The 13,981-nt window shown below is 40.7% G+C and overlaps 1 protein-coding gene across 1 annotated transcript in view; it reads left to right on the top strand.

Moving 5' to 3' along the window:
- Positions 1-13,981, top strand: part of rbfox1 (RNA binding fox-1 homolog 1) — a 412,559-nt gene that overhangs the window by 13,055 nt on the left and 385,523 nt on the right. The window lies entirely within an intron of this gene.

The following is a 13,981-nucleotide window of genomic DNA, read 5'->3' on the forward strand; positions in this document are numbered from 1 at the left end:
TGCAATAACGCTTTGTGTAGATGTTCTTAATGGTGGGGAGGGCTTTACCCATGAAGGACTGGGCTGTATCCGCTATTTTTGTAGAATTTTTCATTCACGAACATTGGTGTTTCCATACCAGACCATGATGCAGCCAGTTAATATACACCCACCACACATCGATAGAAGTTTGTCAAAGTTTTAGATGTCATTCCCAATTTTTGCAAACTTCTAAGGAAATAGAGCTGCTGCCGTGCTTTCTTCATAATTGCAGTTAGGTGCTGGACCCAGGGCAGGTCCTCTGAAATGGCACCACTGAGGAATTTGAAGTTGTTGACCCCCTCCACCTCAGATCCTCTGATGAAGACTGGCTCATGGACTATATAATTAATTCATCTGACACAACATTGTGGGCCGAAGAACCTATTTCTGTGCTGTACTGTTCTACATTATGTTCTATATGCCATATAAAAATTAATATTATATTTCAGTGTGCATTTTTGTGCATGTATGTGAAAGCTAAACCCATTAGAATTTTTTTGACATCCAATGTGGTGCTTTATGTTAACTTCAAAGTGTTCGCATCACTAAATTATTTCCAGTGGTGGCAATTTATTGATTTTATTTTTATGATGAATCATTTTATGGCATATTAATGCATTGGTACATTGTAGATATATTCTAGTTCTGTTTTTAGACTTCTAATAAATCCAGAAAGCTTTGAAGTACCAAGGTATCAAATATTATTTCTAGCTTTGAAGTAATGTTCTCCTTAATCATCAACTGATGAAGAAAATGTAATTGTAAAAGTTACTTTGCAAGTGTTAAATAAAAAAGGTGCTTCAGAATCACTGAATTATAGACAAAGAATTCCTTAATATTGAAACCCCACTTCAGTGCAAATTCAACAAATTGTTAGAATCTTTTCTCCTTCACTGCGAGATGACAAACTTTACAGACAGGTTTCTGTACGTACAAAGAGGCCTTAACCTTCTTAGTCACTGTTTCTGTATGTCACTAAATGAATCTTAAAAAAACTGCTCAATGAGATTCTCACACAAAATGCTGGAGGAACTCAGCCGACCAGGCAGCATCTGTGGAAAAAAGTACAGTCGACATCTTGGGCTGAAACCGTTCGGCAGGACTGGAGAAAAAAAGCTAAGAAGTCGATTTGAAAGCTGGGGGGTGAGGAGAGAGAAACTCCAGGTGATAGGTGAAAATTGGAGGGGGAAGGATGAAGTAAGGAGTTGGGAAGTTGATTGGTGAAAGAGACAGAAGGCCATAGAAGAAAGAAGAAGGGGGGAGGTGCACCAGAGGGAGGCAATGGGCAGGCAAGGAGATAAAATGAGAGAGGGGCAAGGGGATGGGAAATTGTGAAGGGGAGGGGTGGTGCAGGCATTACTGGAAGTTTGAGAAATTGATGTTCATGCCATCAGGTTGGAGGCTACCTAAACGGAATATAAGGTGTTGTTCCTCCAACCTAAGTGTGGCCTTATCCCAACAGTGGAGAAGGCCACAGGTGGACATATTGGAATCGGAATGGGAAGTGGAATTAAAATGGATGGCCACTGGGAGATCCCACTTGCTCTGGCAGATGGAGCGTAGATGCATGACGAAGCAGTCTTCCAATCTATGTTGGGTCTCACCGATATACAGTAGGCCACAACGGGAGCACCGAACACAGTATATGACCCCAACAGACTCAGAGGTGGTTTTGCTTCACCTGGAAGGCCTGTTTGGGACCCTGAATGGTAGTGAGGGTGGAGGTGCAGGGGCAGGTGAAGAACTTGTTCCGAAAAGCACAGTGAGATTGTTAGTTTGTGAACTGATAGTTCACATGGGTATCCAATTTCTTCCAGTTTGGTTCTTAAAATATTCTTTGTTACTAATTGCATGCTTTACCCTCTCATGAGAATGTCCTGAGGGCTGCCTATATTGTTAACTTAGCCAGATATTCCCCTCCAAATGGTTCCTTGACGAGCGACATTCTCAATCATCTCATTTCTGAGTCCCATCTGCAGCATCCCACAAAACAATGTGCAAATGTTCTATCCAATCATCAACCCTCATCAATCATTAATCAACAGCTTGGGGCGTCGCTGTCTGTAATTCAATTCCGCCAGCGTCTGAAAGAACTTTGTGCGTCTTTCCTGTGGGCACATGGGCTTCCTCTGGGTGCTCTGGTTTCCTCCCACGTTCCAAAAACATGCTGGTTTGTGGGTTAATTGGTCATTGTAAGTTGTCCTGTTATTAGGCCAGGGGTAAATAAGTGAGTTGCTGAATGGCACGGCTTGTTGGGCCAGATGGGTCTGTTCTGCACTGTATCTCTAAATATACAGTAAATAAATAAACAAACCAAACAAACAAACAAATCCTTTCTGATTATCTTCCCAAGCAATCTTGGGCAATCTCCCTAGCAAACCCTAGAAACATACTGCCAGTATATAGACCATCCGTCCTGATTGCCAGTGATGACTTCCAATCCCTGCCCTCACTCCCTATCGGTCAACACTCCCAGTCATCACTATAATTGATGCCTTCTAATAATCACAGAAAAGAGCATTTGGCATTTGATCCCCACAATTTTCTACAGCCTCACACTGTTAAATCATCTCCACAACTGGATCTTTTCTCCCCTCTTCTCTCTTTCTTCTGATGTCATAGGTACCTTAATTTTACAGTCCAATCAATTTGTGCTGCCCATAACTGAGTACTTCACTAAGTAGGCTCAAGAGACTTAATGGCTTCCTACTATTCTGTGCTCCTATTTCTTTCTACACAACATCAACAACTAATCATCCAATGTTTGCTACTTTATTGAAAAGCTCAGTCAAGCTTGTTAGAAGCAACTTGCCCTTAACAAATCTTTGTTGAATGTCATTAATTGAAATGTGTTTTTGGAATTCTCATTGTTAAAGTAAACCTGTGTGCCTGACGGATGTCTGGTGGTGTGGTGGTTAAGCAATCAGACTAAGTCAGGAAATGCACACAAAATGCTGGAGGAACTCAGCAGACCAGGCAGCATCTGTGGGAAAAGGTGCAGTCAACGTTTATGGGCTGAGACCCATCAGCAGGGCTGCAGAAAAAAAAATGATGAGGAGTCAGAGTTAGAGGGTGGGGGGAGGAGAGGGAGGAACACAAGGTGATAGATGAAACTGGGAGGGAGGAGAGGGGTAAAGTAAATAGTTAAGAAGTTGATAGGTGAAAGAGATACAAAGCTGGAGAGGGGGGATTCTGATAGGAGAGGACAGAAGGCTATAGCAGAAGGAAAAGGGAGAGGTGATGGACCCGCAAGCACATAAGTTGAGAGAGGGAAAGGGGAATGAAGAATAGTGAAGGCATTATCAAAAGTTTAAGAAATCAAAGTTCATGCCACCAGGTTAGAGGCCACCCAGCTGGAATATAAGGTGTTGTTCCTCCAACCTAAGTGTGGCCTCATCATGACAGTAGAGGAGACCATGGACTGACGTTGGAACAGGAAGTGGAATTAAAATAGGTGGCCATTGAAAAATGCTGCTTTCCTGGTGGACAGAGTGTAGGTGCTCGGCGAAGCAGTCTCCCAATCTACGTCGGGTCTCACCAATATACAGGACACCACACTGGGAGCACTGGATACAGTAGATGACCCCAACTTCACAGGTGAAAAGTTGCCTCACCTGGTTTGGGGCCACGAATGGTAGTGAGTGAGAAGGTGTAATGGCAGGTGTAACACTTGTTCTGTTTGCAAGGATATGTGCCAGGAGGGAGATCAGTGAGGTGGGATGAATGCACAAGGTAGTTGCGTAGGGAGCAATCCCTGCAGAAAGCAAAAGGTGAGGGGGAGGGAAAGATGTGCTTACCTGCCAATCACATCCCTCTGGTGTTCTTCCCCCTTTTCTTTCTTCCATGACCTTCTGCCCTCTCCTATCAGATTCCCCTTACTCCAGCCCTGTATCCCTTTCACCTATTAACTTTCCAGTTCTTATCTTGACCCCTCCCTGCCTCCATTTCACCTATCACCTTGTGTTTCTTCCTCCTGTCCCCCCAACTTCTTACTCTGATTTGTCCCTAGTCCTGATGAAGGGTCTCGAAAAGAAACATCGACTGTACTCTTTTCCATAGATGCTGCCTGGCCTGCTGAGTTCTTCCAGCATTTTGCGTATGTTGCTTGGATTTCCAGCATCTGCAGATTTTCTCTTATTTGTAATTAGACTATGTCAGAAGCCGGTCCGATTGATCCAAAGACGTGAGTCTGAATCCTAAAAAGATAGTTGAGGAAGTTAAGTTGAAGTCATGAATTAAATCTGGAGTGAAAAGCTGGACTCTTTAATTGTGGTCATAGAAATACCGGATTGTTGTTAAAAGAGCTTCTAATATCCTTCAGGGAAAGAAATCTGCCATGTTTACTCTGTTTGACCAATGTGGTTGAGGTTTATCTGACTCTTCAGTTTATGGAGCAATTAAAAGTGAACAGTAAATTTATTTTCAGCAACATTCACATTGTATAGATGTATTTAGAAAATTTGTAAATTAAAGAATTTTAAGGGAATGTTAATTTTCTTATTATAAATAACTGCTATAATGGTAACACTGAGCACATGTAATAATTCATTTGGAAAGATAATCATGTACATAAAATATTTGAATGCAGTTTAACATCTAGTAACATATGTTCTTATGCGAATGCTATCTTCCTCCACTTCTGAATTCAGCTTCTGTTACTCATTAACATAGCCACAATTGTTATTGTTTTCACATTTGTGTTCTTTTCAACAACATGAAAACAGGTCATGTTGGCTTTAATTAAAAGGAGGAAAAATAGATATTCAATATTTTAAAAACATTCTTTGAACAACACATTAATTTTCTGTGTGGTCATTTATGAATGAGATCATCTGGTGCAGGAGTTGAACACTTGGCCAGACAACCATTAACGCTCCAAAGGATAATATGACAAAACCCTGACTGCTCACAGATTGAGTCTTTTCCGATGACTGACACTGATCCTGTGATGGACTGCACTCCTAAACCTCAGATCCTTACAGGCAATTTGGTTATGCAGTGGCAGACTCGATAAGCATTCCCACTCCTCTTACTTGATCCTCCCAGATTATAATATCAAAAATTGCATTAATTTAATTTAATTTTCCAAAAGAATCTTTCATTAATTAGAAGCATAAACATCTTGGATATAATTTAAGAGTACTCTTTGAATTTCAGTATTTATTTTTGGGAGGATTCTTTACAGCATCAATATTTTACTTCTATATCATAAATAACCTGAAATATTGATTTGCAATTAAAGCTATTTCTTATGGAATAATTATGGTTAAAAATTACCGAAGATGTTTCGGAATAACCTATAGCATATAGGTTAGCATAACATTAGTACAGTGCCAGCACAGCATTCATTTCTGCTTCTACCTGTAAGAAGTTTGTATGTTTTCCCCATGACCACGTGGGTTTCCTCCAGCTCGTCCCGTTTCCTCCCACAGTCCAAAGATCTATGAATTCGTAGGATGGTTGGTCCCATGTGTAAAATTGGGTAGCGTGCGCTTGTTGGGCCAGATGGGTCTGTTACCATGCTGTACCTCAAAGTAAAAATAAAGTCCGAAGTCATTGTCTTTTTATAAGTACGTATATTGTGATTAAATCATCACTTGAATAGAATTTATTTATTTATGAGGATACAGCACAGAATAGGCCCTTCCAGCCCTTCGAGCAACGCCACCCAGAAATCCCCTGATTTAATCCTAACCTAATCATGAGACAATTTACAAAGACCCATTAGCCTACCAGCCACTACGTCTTTTGACTGTGGCAGGAAATCAGTGAACCCGGAAGAAGCCCCCACAGTCACAGGGAGAATGTACAAACTCCTTACAGGCAGCGTCAGGGACTGAACCCAGTATGCGTCGCCTGTATTGTAAAGCACTGTGCTGCCTTAATGTGCAATATCAAACTATAAAATAAATTATGGTCAAGGAATGGAAGTTTTGTAAGTCTCTTCTGGTTAATTTTCCATTATTAGCTCTTAATCTTGCACACAAAAGGATTGCTGTGATTGTGCAGTATGTTAACATTATCCTTGCCAGAATAATTGAAATTGCCATTTTTGCAGATCTTTCCGCATCTAAAATGACATCCTCTGGAGTTGTGCATGTTGCAGCAATTGTTCTGTTGGCTGAAGGTTGGTGTATGTGCAGCGAGAGCCTGTCGGAGATCATAATGTGTAACATTGATTTGATGTCAATGCTTCCGTTTCGTAATTCAATGCTCTGGCTAACTTTCCTTTTTATAATACGTGACTGAACATGCAATGAGTAGCAGGGCTCCACTTAATCACAAACCCCATTTTAAAGGAAGTAACTGCTTAAATGTTAATTCTTGTTTGTTTTCTTTAGTTTGTCAGTGTAGATCTACAAATATTTAGTGGTTTCCAGCAGCAAACAATTTGCTGTGGCCCATACCTCCTTGGTAGTGGCTTGGGTCAGCTGTCAACAGCGAGGTTGCCGGTGGAGTGGTAATAGTGGGATTGCAATCCTCTTATCCAGACATCAGACATCTTCCCTGAAGCCAGCAGCATAGCAGCACAAGTAATCTGCTGAAGGAGAGGTCGTTGGAATCTATACTCTAATCTTTGATGGCACCGATCTGAATTTGCATGCCTGTCATTTAAGATTCTACTATTGCTCTTAGATGATAGATAGCTGCTGTTTTTAGACCATAAGACATCAGAGCAGAATTACTGCTTTCAGCCCAGTCAGACTGTTTCACAATTCGATCATTCATTTATTCATTTATTGAGATACAGCACGGAATAGGCCTTCTGGCCCTTTGAGACATGCTGCCCAGAAAACCCCCAGTTTAATTTGAGAATAACCATGGGACAATTTACAATGACCAATTAACCCACAAGCTGGTACGACTTTAGACTGTGGGAGGAAACTGGAGCACCTGGAGGAACCCACGTGGTCATGGGGAGAATGTTCAACTCCTTACAGGCATCAGCGGGAATTGAATCTGGGTTACCTGTACTGTAAAGCATTGTGCCTACCACTACGCTACATGCCAGCCTGATCATTGTTGATTATTTTCCCTCTCAAATGCATCCCCAGTTCCCTCACTAATCAAGAACCTTGTTAACCTCTGCTTTTTGCACACTAAAACCTTTGAGATTTTATACCATGATTGAGTCCTGAAGTATGAAAACAAATGTGTCCTTCACTTCCAAACAAGCAAGAAAGGGTCCAGGCTCCTGTGTTAAGTTGTCGTCAGACTCCTCCGTTCTCCTTGAAGTGAACGCATGCCTACAGTTGGACAAAACATTAATCCTTGCATCGTACATTACCATCAGCCTTACTGTGAAGGCTGGTACATTGAAATCCTCTGCAGAACAAAATAAAACTAATATGTGGCCTGTCCTACTGACGTCTGAGCTAAATTTAAACACTGCCCTAAACATTCATATCCAGTTTAGATCCCACCTCTGTGCTATCCTCGAAATTAGCTGCTGTGTCAGTATCAGAAGCGATGGTTGCCACGGCTAAGTTAGGTGATGTATTCCTCTGCCATCACTGTCTGTTTGCTCCTTCTACACAGGTTGCAGATTATCAGCACCTGAATTGTGTGGCCCGGATAATGCTGCATTGCAGAAGGGAACTAAAGGGTGTATGTTTAAGCCATTTGGAACTTGTAAGTCAGAATGGACCACAAGCATATAAGAAACAGTGGCAGAACCCAAGGGGAAGACCAGTCAAACCTGCCCTACCATTTAAAACAATCAAGACAGATCTGATCACAGAGGACATGAATGAGAAGTAATGATGAGGATAAGAAATGAGGATGCTAGCTTCTTGAACATTTCAGTCCCACCACTGGCCATGGACTTAACAATGAGCAGTAGAAGTGTTAAGGAACGCATTCACTTCCATAGTAGTTTGGACAGTTAAGTGCATCTCTCCTTGCTCTTCTCCTGTCATGCATCTATGTACCACAGTGTACCATAAAAGAGAGTAAAAATCTGATAGCATTTTGGGTGCCACAGTTCAACACTCAGTAGGGTTGTTGAGGGAGGCGTCTTTGAGGTTTGCAACTTGAGGTGTGCCATACTTTGGTGAAGCCCATCAATGTCAGTAATAAATACTGAAAATTTTAGTTTGTATGAAGATGTTAATTTAAAATTTTCAGCTTTAAATGTATTGTACAAATTAGTATGTTGACTTAAAAAGAACTTACAACAAACTAAATCTTGAATTATCAATGATATAGACTGGTATTGTAGAACAGGGTACGCGTGTTACTTGTTAGGTAGCTTCCTGGATCGCCAATCCTAAACATCACTAATCTAGCAATGGGAAAAAGCTGGGAATATCAATAACTGTGGCGCTTCTCTTCCTGACGAACTTAACATATTCTACGCAAGATTCGAAAAGAAGAGCAGAGTCCCGCTCCCTCCGGATGAACCGGACCTGGTGGCATCGAGATTCATCGTCACCGAGGAGGACGTTAGAAGGGCCTTCCTGAAGATAAATCCAAGGAAGGTGATGGACCCAGATGGCATCCCAGGATGGGCTCTCCGGGTCTGTGCAAGCGAGCTAGCTGCAGTGTTTGCTGACATCTTCAACTGCTCCTTGCTTCAGCCCAAGGTCCCCTTGTGTTTTACGAAGGCAATGATAATCCCAATATTTTTAATATTTAATATTTGTAATCCAGGAAGTATCAAGCGCAGAATCAAATATCGCTGTGATGATTGCACGTTCTAGTACCAATTGTTTGGTGACAATAAAGTGTAAAATATAAAGTATAAAGTAGCCATCAGCAGATTTAGAATTTCTTCATTCATCCATCTACTTTTTTCAAAGTTGGTGTAGATCCCGCATGTCAACAAAAACTTTGACAAAGTTCTATAGATGCACAGTGGAGAGTATCCAAACTGATGCATCATGACCCGATATGGAACACCAATGCCCAGGAATGAAAAAGGCTACAGAATGTGTTGGATATAGCCCAGCCCATCAAAGGCAAAAGCCTCCCCATCACTGAGTATATTTATATGGAATGCTGCCACAAGAAAGCAGCATATATCCTCAAAGACCTCCACTCTCCTGTTGCGGATGAGAAACATCTTCTTTCCACCAGGCCCTGAGACGACTGGACTCCCTGCCACCACCCAATTTTCATCACGTATGAAGCTCCAGTAGCATATACTGTTTACTTTTTAACTTGTAACCTATATGCGCCTTATTATTTGTTAATTTATCTGTGGTAATAGTACTTTATGTGTTATGTGTATAGGTTTTATGTACTGTGTTGTGCACCTTGGTTCAGAGGAATATTGTTTCATTTGGTGGTATACGTGTGTACAGTTGAATAACAATGAACTGAGCTTGAACTATCATGGCTATGCCCTCTTCTTGCTACTACCATTGGGCTGAAGATACTTAAGTTTTGGATTCCACACCAACAGGTTCAGGAACAGTCGTTACCCTCAAGATCCTAAGCCAGTGTGGATAACTTCAATCACAATCACTGTAAACTGATACTATGATCTACAGAACTGACTTTCAAGGGCTCTGAATGACTCATGTTCTCGGTATTACTTTAATTGTGCAATTTGTCTTCTTTTGCATATTGATTGTTTGTCAGTCTTCGTTAGTATAGGTTTTTTTTCATAAATTCTATTGTATTTCTTTTCATGCCCATAAATATCAGCAAGAAAATGAATCTTGTTAATATATAGTAACATATATGTGGTTTGATGTGTTGGCTCGTGGCCAAGTGGTTAAGGGGTCGGTCTAGTGATCTGAAGGTCGTTAGTTCGAGCCTTAGCTGAGGCAGCGTGTTCTGTCCTTGAGCAAGACACTTAACCACACATTGCCCTGTGATGACACCGGTGCCAAGCTGTATCGGCCTTTCCCTTGGACAACATCGGTGGTGTGGAGAGGGGAGACTTGCAGCATGGGCAACTGCTGGCCTTCCATACAACTTTGCCCAGGCCTGTGCCCTGGAAATCTTCCAAAGTGCAGATCCATGGTCTCACAAGACTAATGGATGCCTATATATGTAGTTTGATAATAAATTTACCTTGAATATTGAAGTGTATGCGTCCCAAATGCACCTGTTTACCAAAGGAGTCATTGTTCAATAGAAAAGATTAGGAATATTCCTCCTATAAGTCATGAGTGGCTATTTGGTCCTTTTGTTCCAGAACTCAGTCGTATCTCATGGAAAGAACTGGGTTCAGAAAAGGGTTTGTGACTGATGAAATACAGAGGGAAGCCCATCTGAAATGGAGGATGGGGATCTGTTAAAAAGGATCCAATTCAATACTTGCTACCATTGTAAGAAAGACAAAATACTGTGGCAGAGTACTGACATATAGTGCCCTGGACTGGGTGGCCATCCAAAGAACAAAGAGAGAGTGGGTAGCATAATATGTTGTTGATAAGAGATTCTATGATTAGGAGCACAGGATCATCTTGTAAAGACAGAATTAATAGCCCTAAAGGCTGATTTATACTTCTGCGTAGTAGCCTACGCAAGTGGCCTACACCATTGTGAGCATTTGTGCTTGTGTGTTGGTGTCTCTGCATCACTCGCGCCAAAACGCTAGTTGGTGGTGGGGTTTCTATGCCACTGTGGGGTTTCTGTGCCACTTCAAACAAGGGCAACTGAAACTGAAGGAGGGTGAATTTTTTGTGCTTGTCCGACCACTGAGAGACATGGACGAGGAAATGCATTTCAAATATTTTTGGATGTTGGCAGGTAGATTTGACGATTTGGTTCATCATCTCCGACAAATTATTCCGCATCAGTGTACACACAGTATACTCAGAGACTGGCAATCACCATTCGAGTTTCAGCTTCAGGTGGAAGTCAACAGGCTGTAGCAGCTAGCTACAAATTGGCGTCAAACACAGGGTCCTCCATAATTTCGGAGTTCTGTAAAGCTCTGTGGAAAGCATTGCAGCCAGAGTTCCTTCCCTGCCCTTCAGTCACCCAATGGGAAGCTACTGCAGCGTAGGAGGAAATGCAATGCTACCAAGCGGACCAATCACAGTTGTTGCGGTCTGCATCGCCACGACGCATAGTTACATTTTTGGGGAAGGCTTGTGTCAGGCTACGGCGTAGGGTACGCAGCTAAGCCATACCTACGGTGTAGACTTGACGCAGAAGTATAAATTGGCCTTAAGTTATTGTCCAGCTGGCACCAAAACAGGGGTATTTCACACCTTCTTAGAATTATTCCATAGAGAGTGGGAATAATTGTTTTTGTGAACAAACAGAAAACAATTGACACAAGCTCCTGGCTGAAACAAAAACCGAACTCCAAGTAGTTAAAGAACAAGCAAAGATTATAGCTTGAAACTTATTAACTTCTTAAATTCATGGTTCCAACTCATGGGACACTGGTACTGGGATAGGAAGAAGTTGTATGATTATGATGGGTTGCATCTGAAGCAGGCTGGGGCAGGGATTTAAAGATACATATGAGGGTAGGTGTGGGAAATGCAAGAAGGATTCATAGGATAAGAATGGGATTAATTGTTGTTCTAACACAAAGCAAAAAGGAAAGTGTGAAGTAATGACAGGAGATGGGAGATACTAAAGGACATGAGGCAATTTAATTCACAGAAGAACTAATAAATACATAGGCAAGACAGCATATTTTGTACCACTAAAGAAAACATTGTTATATATTCATAGAGAATGAGGAACAAATTGAATGAATTTTGCAGGCAAATTTGACTAGAGGACGTGACAGTGTATCCATCACCGAGCTGTGGCTGTAAGATATTCGAGATTGGAAACTAAATATACCAGATCACAAGTTCTGCAGAAAAATAGCAGAGGGAAAGGAGGAGGATCCTTGGAAAAAAAGAAGTATTCATAGGTGTTGTGAGAGAAATTGAAAACACATTCACAAATAGTACTTCATTTTATGGGAAACTGTTATTGTATTTGCATAATGATATTGTACTGCTGACGAGATAGTTGATTAATAATATTTTAACATGATTAAATATTTACAGGTCATGTGTTTATATTTATTGTACACTTCAAATGATGATATTTACAAAAAAGGTCCATTTTCATATTTTGTTTGACACAAAATAACTATCTTCCGAGCAAGTTATTACAGTATTTAACACAAATGTTCCTGCCACTGGTTTAGATACTTTCAAAATAAACCTGTTCAGTGCATGGCGAGGATTCATTAATGCTGCAGAGAAATATTGCTCACAATGTACTGATACTCTTGACCATACAACTGATTATAACTGTTACAAATGATGATTGAGTAAATCCGGTTTTATAAAACTGTGCTGGAATTAGTGGTCATCTGGCAGTAAACGTATTAACATTATTGTTAAATATATCAACCTCCATCCTTTTTTGAAGGATTGGGAAAATTCGAATAGATTATAACTATATCAGTATCAGAATCAGGTTTATTATCACCGGTATATGTCGTGATATTTATTACCTTAGCAGCAGCAGCAGAACGATGCAATACATGATAATATAGAAAGAAAATAAATAAATAAATAAACCAATTACATTAAGTATATATATGCATATTAAATAGATTTAAAATAGTGCAAAAACAGAAGTAATATATATTAAAGAAAAAAGTGAGTTAGTGTTCATGGGTTCAATGTCCATTTAGGAATAATCATAGAGCAGAGGGTATGGCTTCTGTACCTCCTTCCTGACGGGAACAATGAGAAGAGGGTATGCTCTGGGTGATGGGGATCCTTAATAATGGACGTTGCCTTTCTGAAGTACCTCTCCTTCAAGATGTCTTGGGTACTACGGAGGCTAGTACCCAAGATGGAGCTGAATAATTTTACAGATTTCTTTAGCTTCGTTCAGTCCCGTGCAGTAGCCCCCCCACCCCCCTTACCAGACAGTGATGCAGCCAGTCAGAATGCTCTCCACGTTACAGCTATAGAAGTTTACAAGACTCCTAGGTGACAAACTAAATCTCTTCAAACTCCTAATGAAATATAGCCACTGTTTTGCCTTCTTTATAGCTTCATTGATATGTTGGGACCAGGTTAGATCCTCAGAGATCTTGATACCCAGGAACTTGAAATTGCTCACTCTTTCTATTTCTGATCCCTCTATGAGGATTAGTTCATGTTCCCTTGTCCTACCCTTCCTGAAGTTCGCAATCATCTTTTTTGTCTTACATTGTTGCTGCGACACCATTCAACTATCTGGTATATCTCGCTCCTGTGCACCCTGTGTTGTAATCGTTTCACCTTCAGACCAAGTAGTAGTACAAAGATGACTAAACCATGGTATAGTGAATATATTTTGGCGCATTAGTAAGCTAATACAAATTTTAGTTGGTATCTTGTGGTACATCACGCTGATACAAAAGGCAACTTATATATACAGGTTGATCTATGCAATAATAATTCCCATTTAGGCAAACCCATAATGTTTTCTGATTGACACAAAGTCCTGTTTTGTTATACAACTGCTAGGATAATATCCGGCATATATGTAAATGCGTAGTTGCTCTCTTGACTTTCATTGTGCAGTGTCTACCTAGACAAAAGCACAGCACTATATTGTCAGCATGTCTTATTTAATAATACTGCTTATACTGTATAGCATAAGTTTAATGCTCGTGTAGGATAGGAATCTGTCCATCATGAAGTATAGTTCTCTCTAACAAAGCTCTGCCCTAAAGGTGAACAGGACTCCCTCACAATGTTGCTCATCTCCATGATATCATTTTTGTTCTGCTGGAGGAAAATCTACCATGTCATGCCGAGAGCCAATGTAAACAAAAATGCCATATAAATGCCCAGAATAGCAAGAAAACAATGCACATGAGGGTTGGAAGTGCAAAAACACTAATTTCTGTTACTGCCGTGAACCTGAGGGGGCCCCTATTTTCTTATTATCTGTCATTGACCATATTAGTTAATTTAATACCCACATTATACTTATGAAGTGGGCAGAGCAGCAATAATGTCTTGGTCATGCCTGATTTCATGCCTTG

This window comes from Mobula birostris, chromosome 9 (assembly GCF_030028105.1).
Source record: "Mobula birostris isolate sMobBir1 chromosome 9, sMobBir1.hap1, whole genome shotgun sequence".
NCBI classification, from domain to species: domain Eukaryota; kingdom Metazoa; phylum Chordata; class Chondrichthyes; order Myliobatiformes; family Myliobatidae; genus Mobula; species Mobula birostris.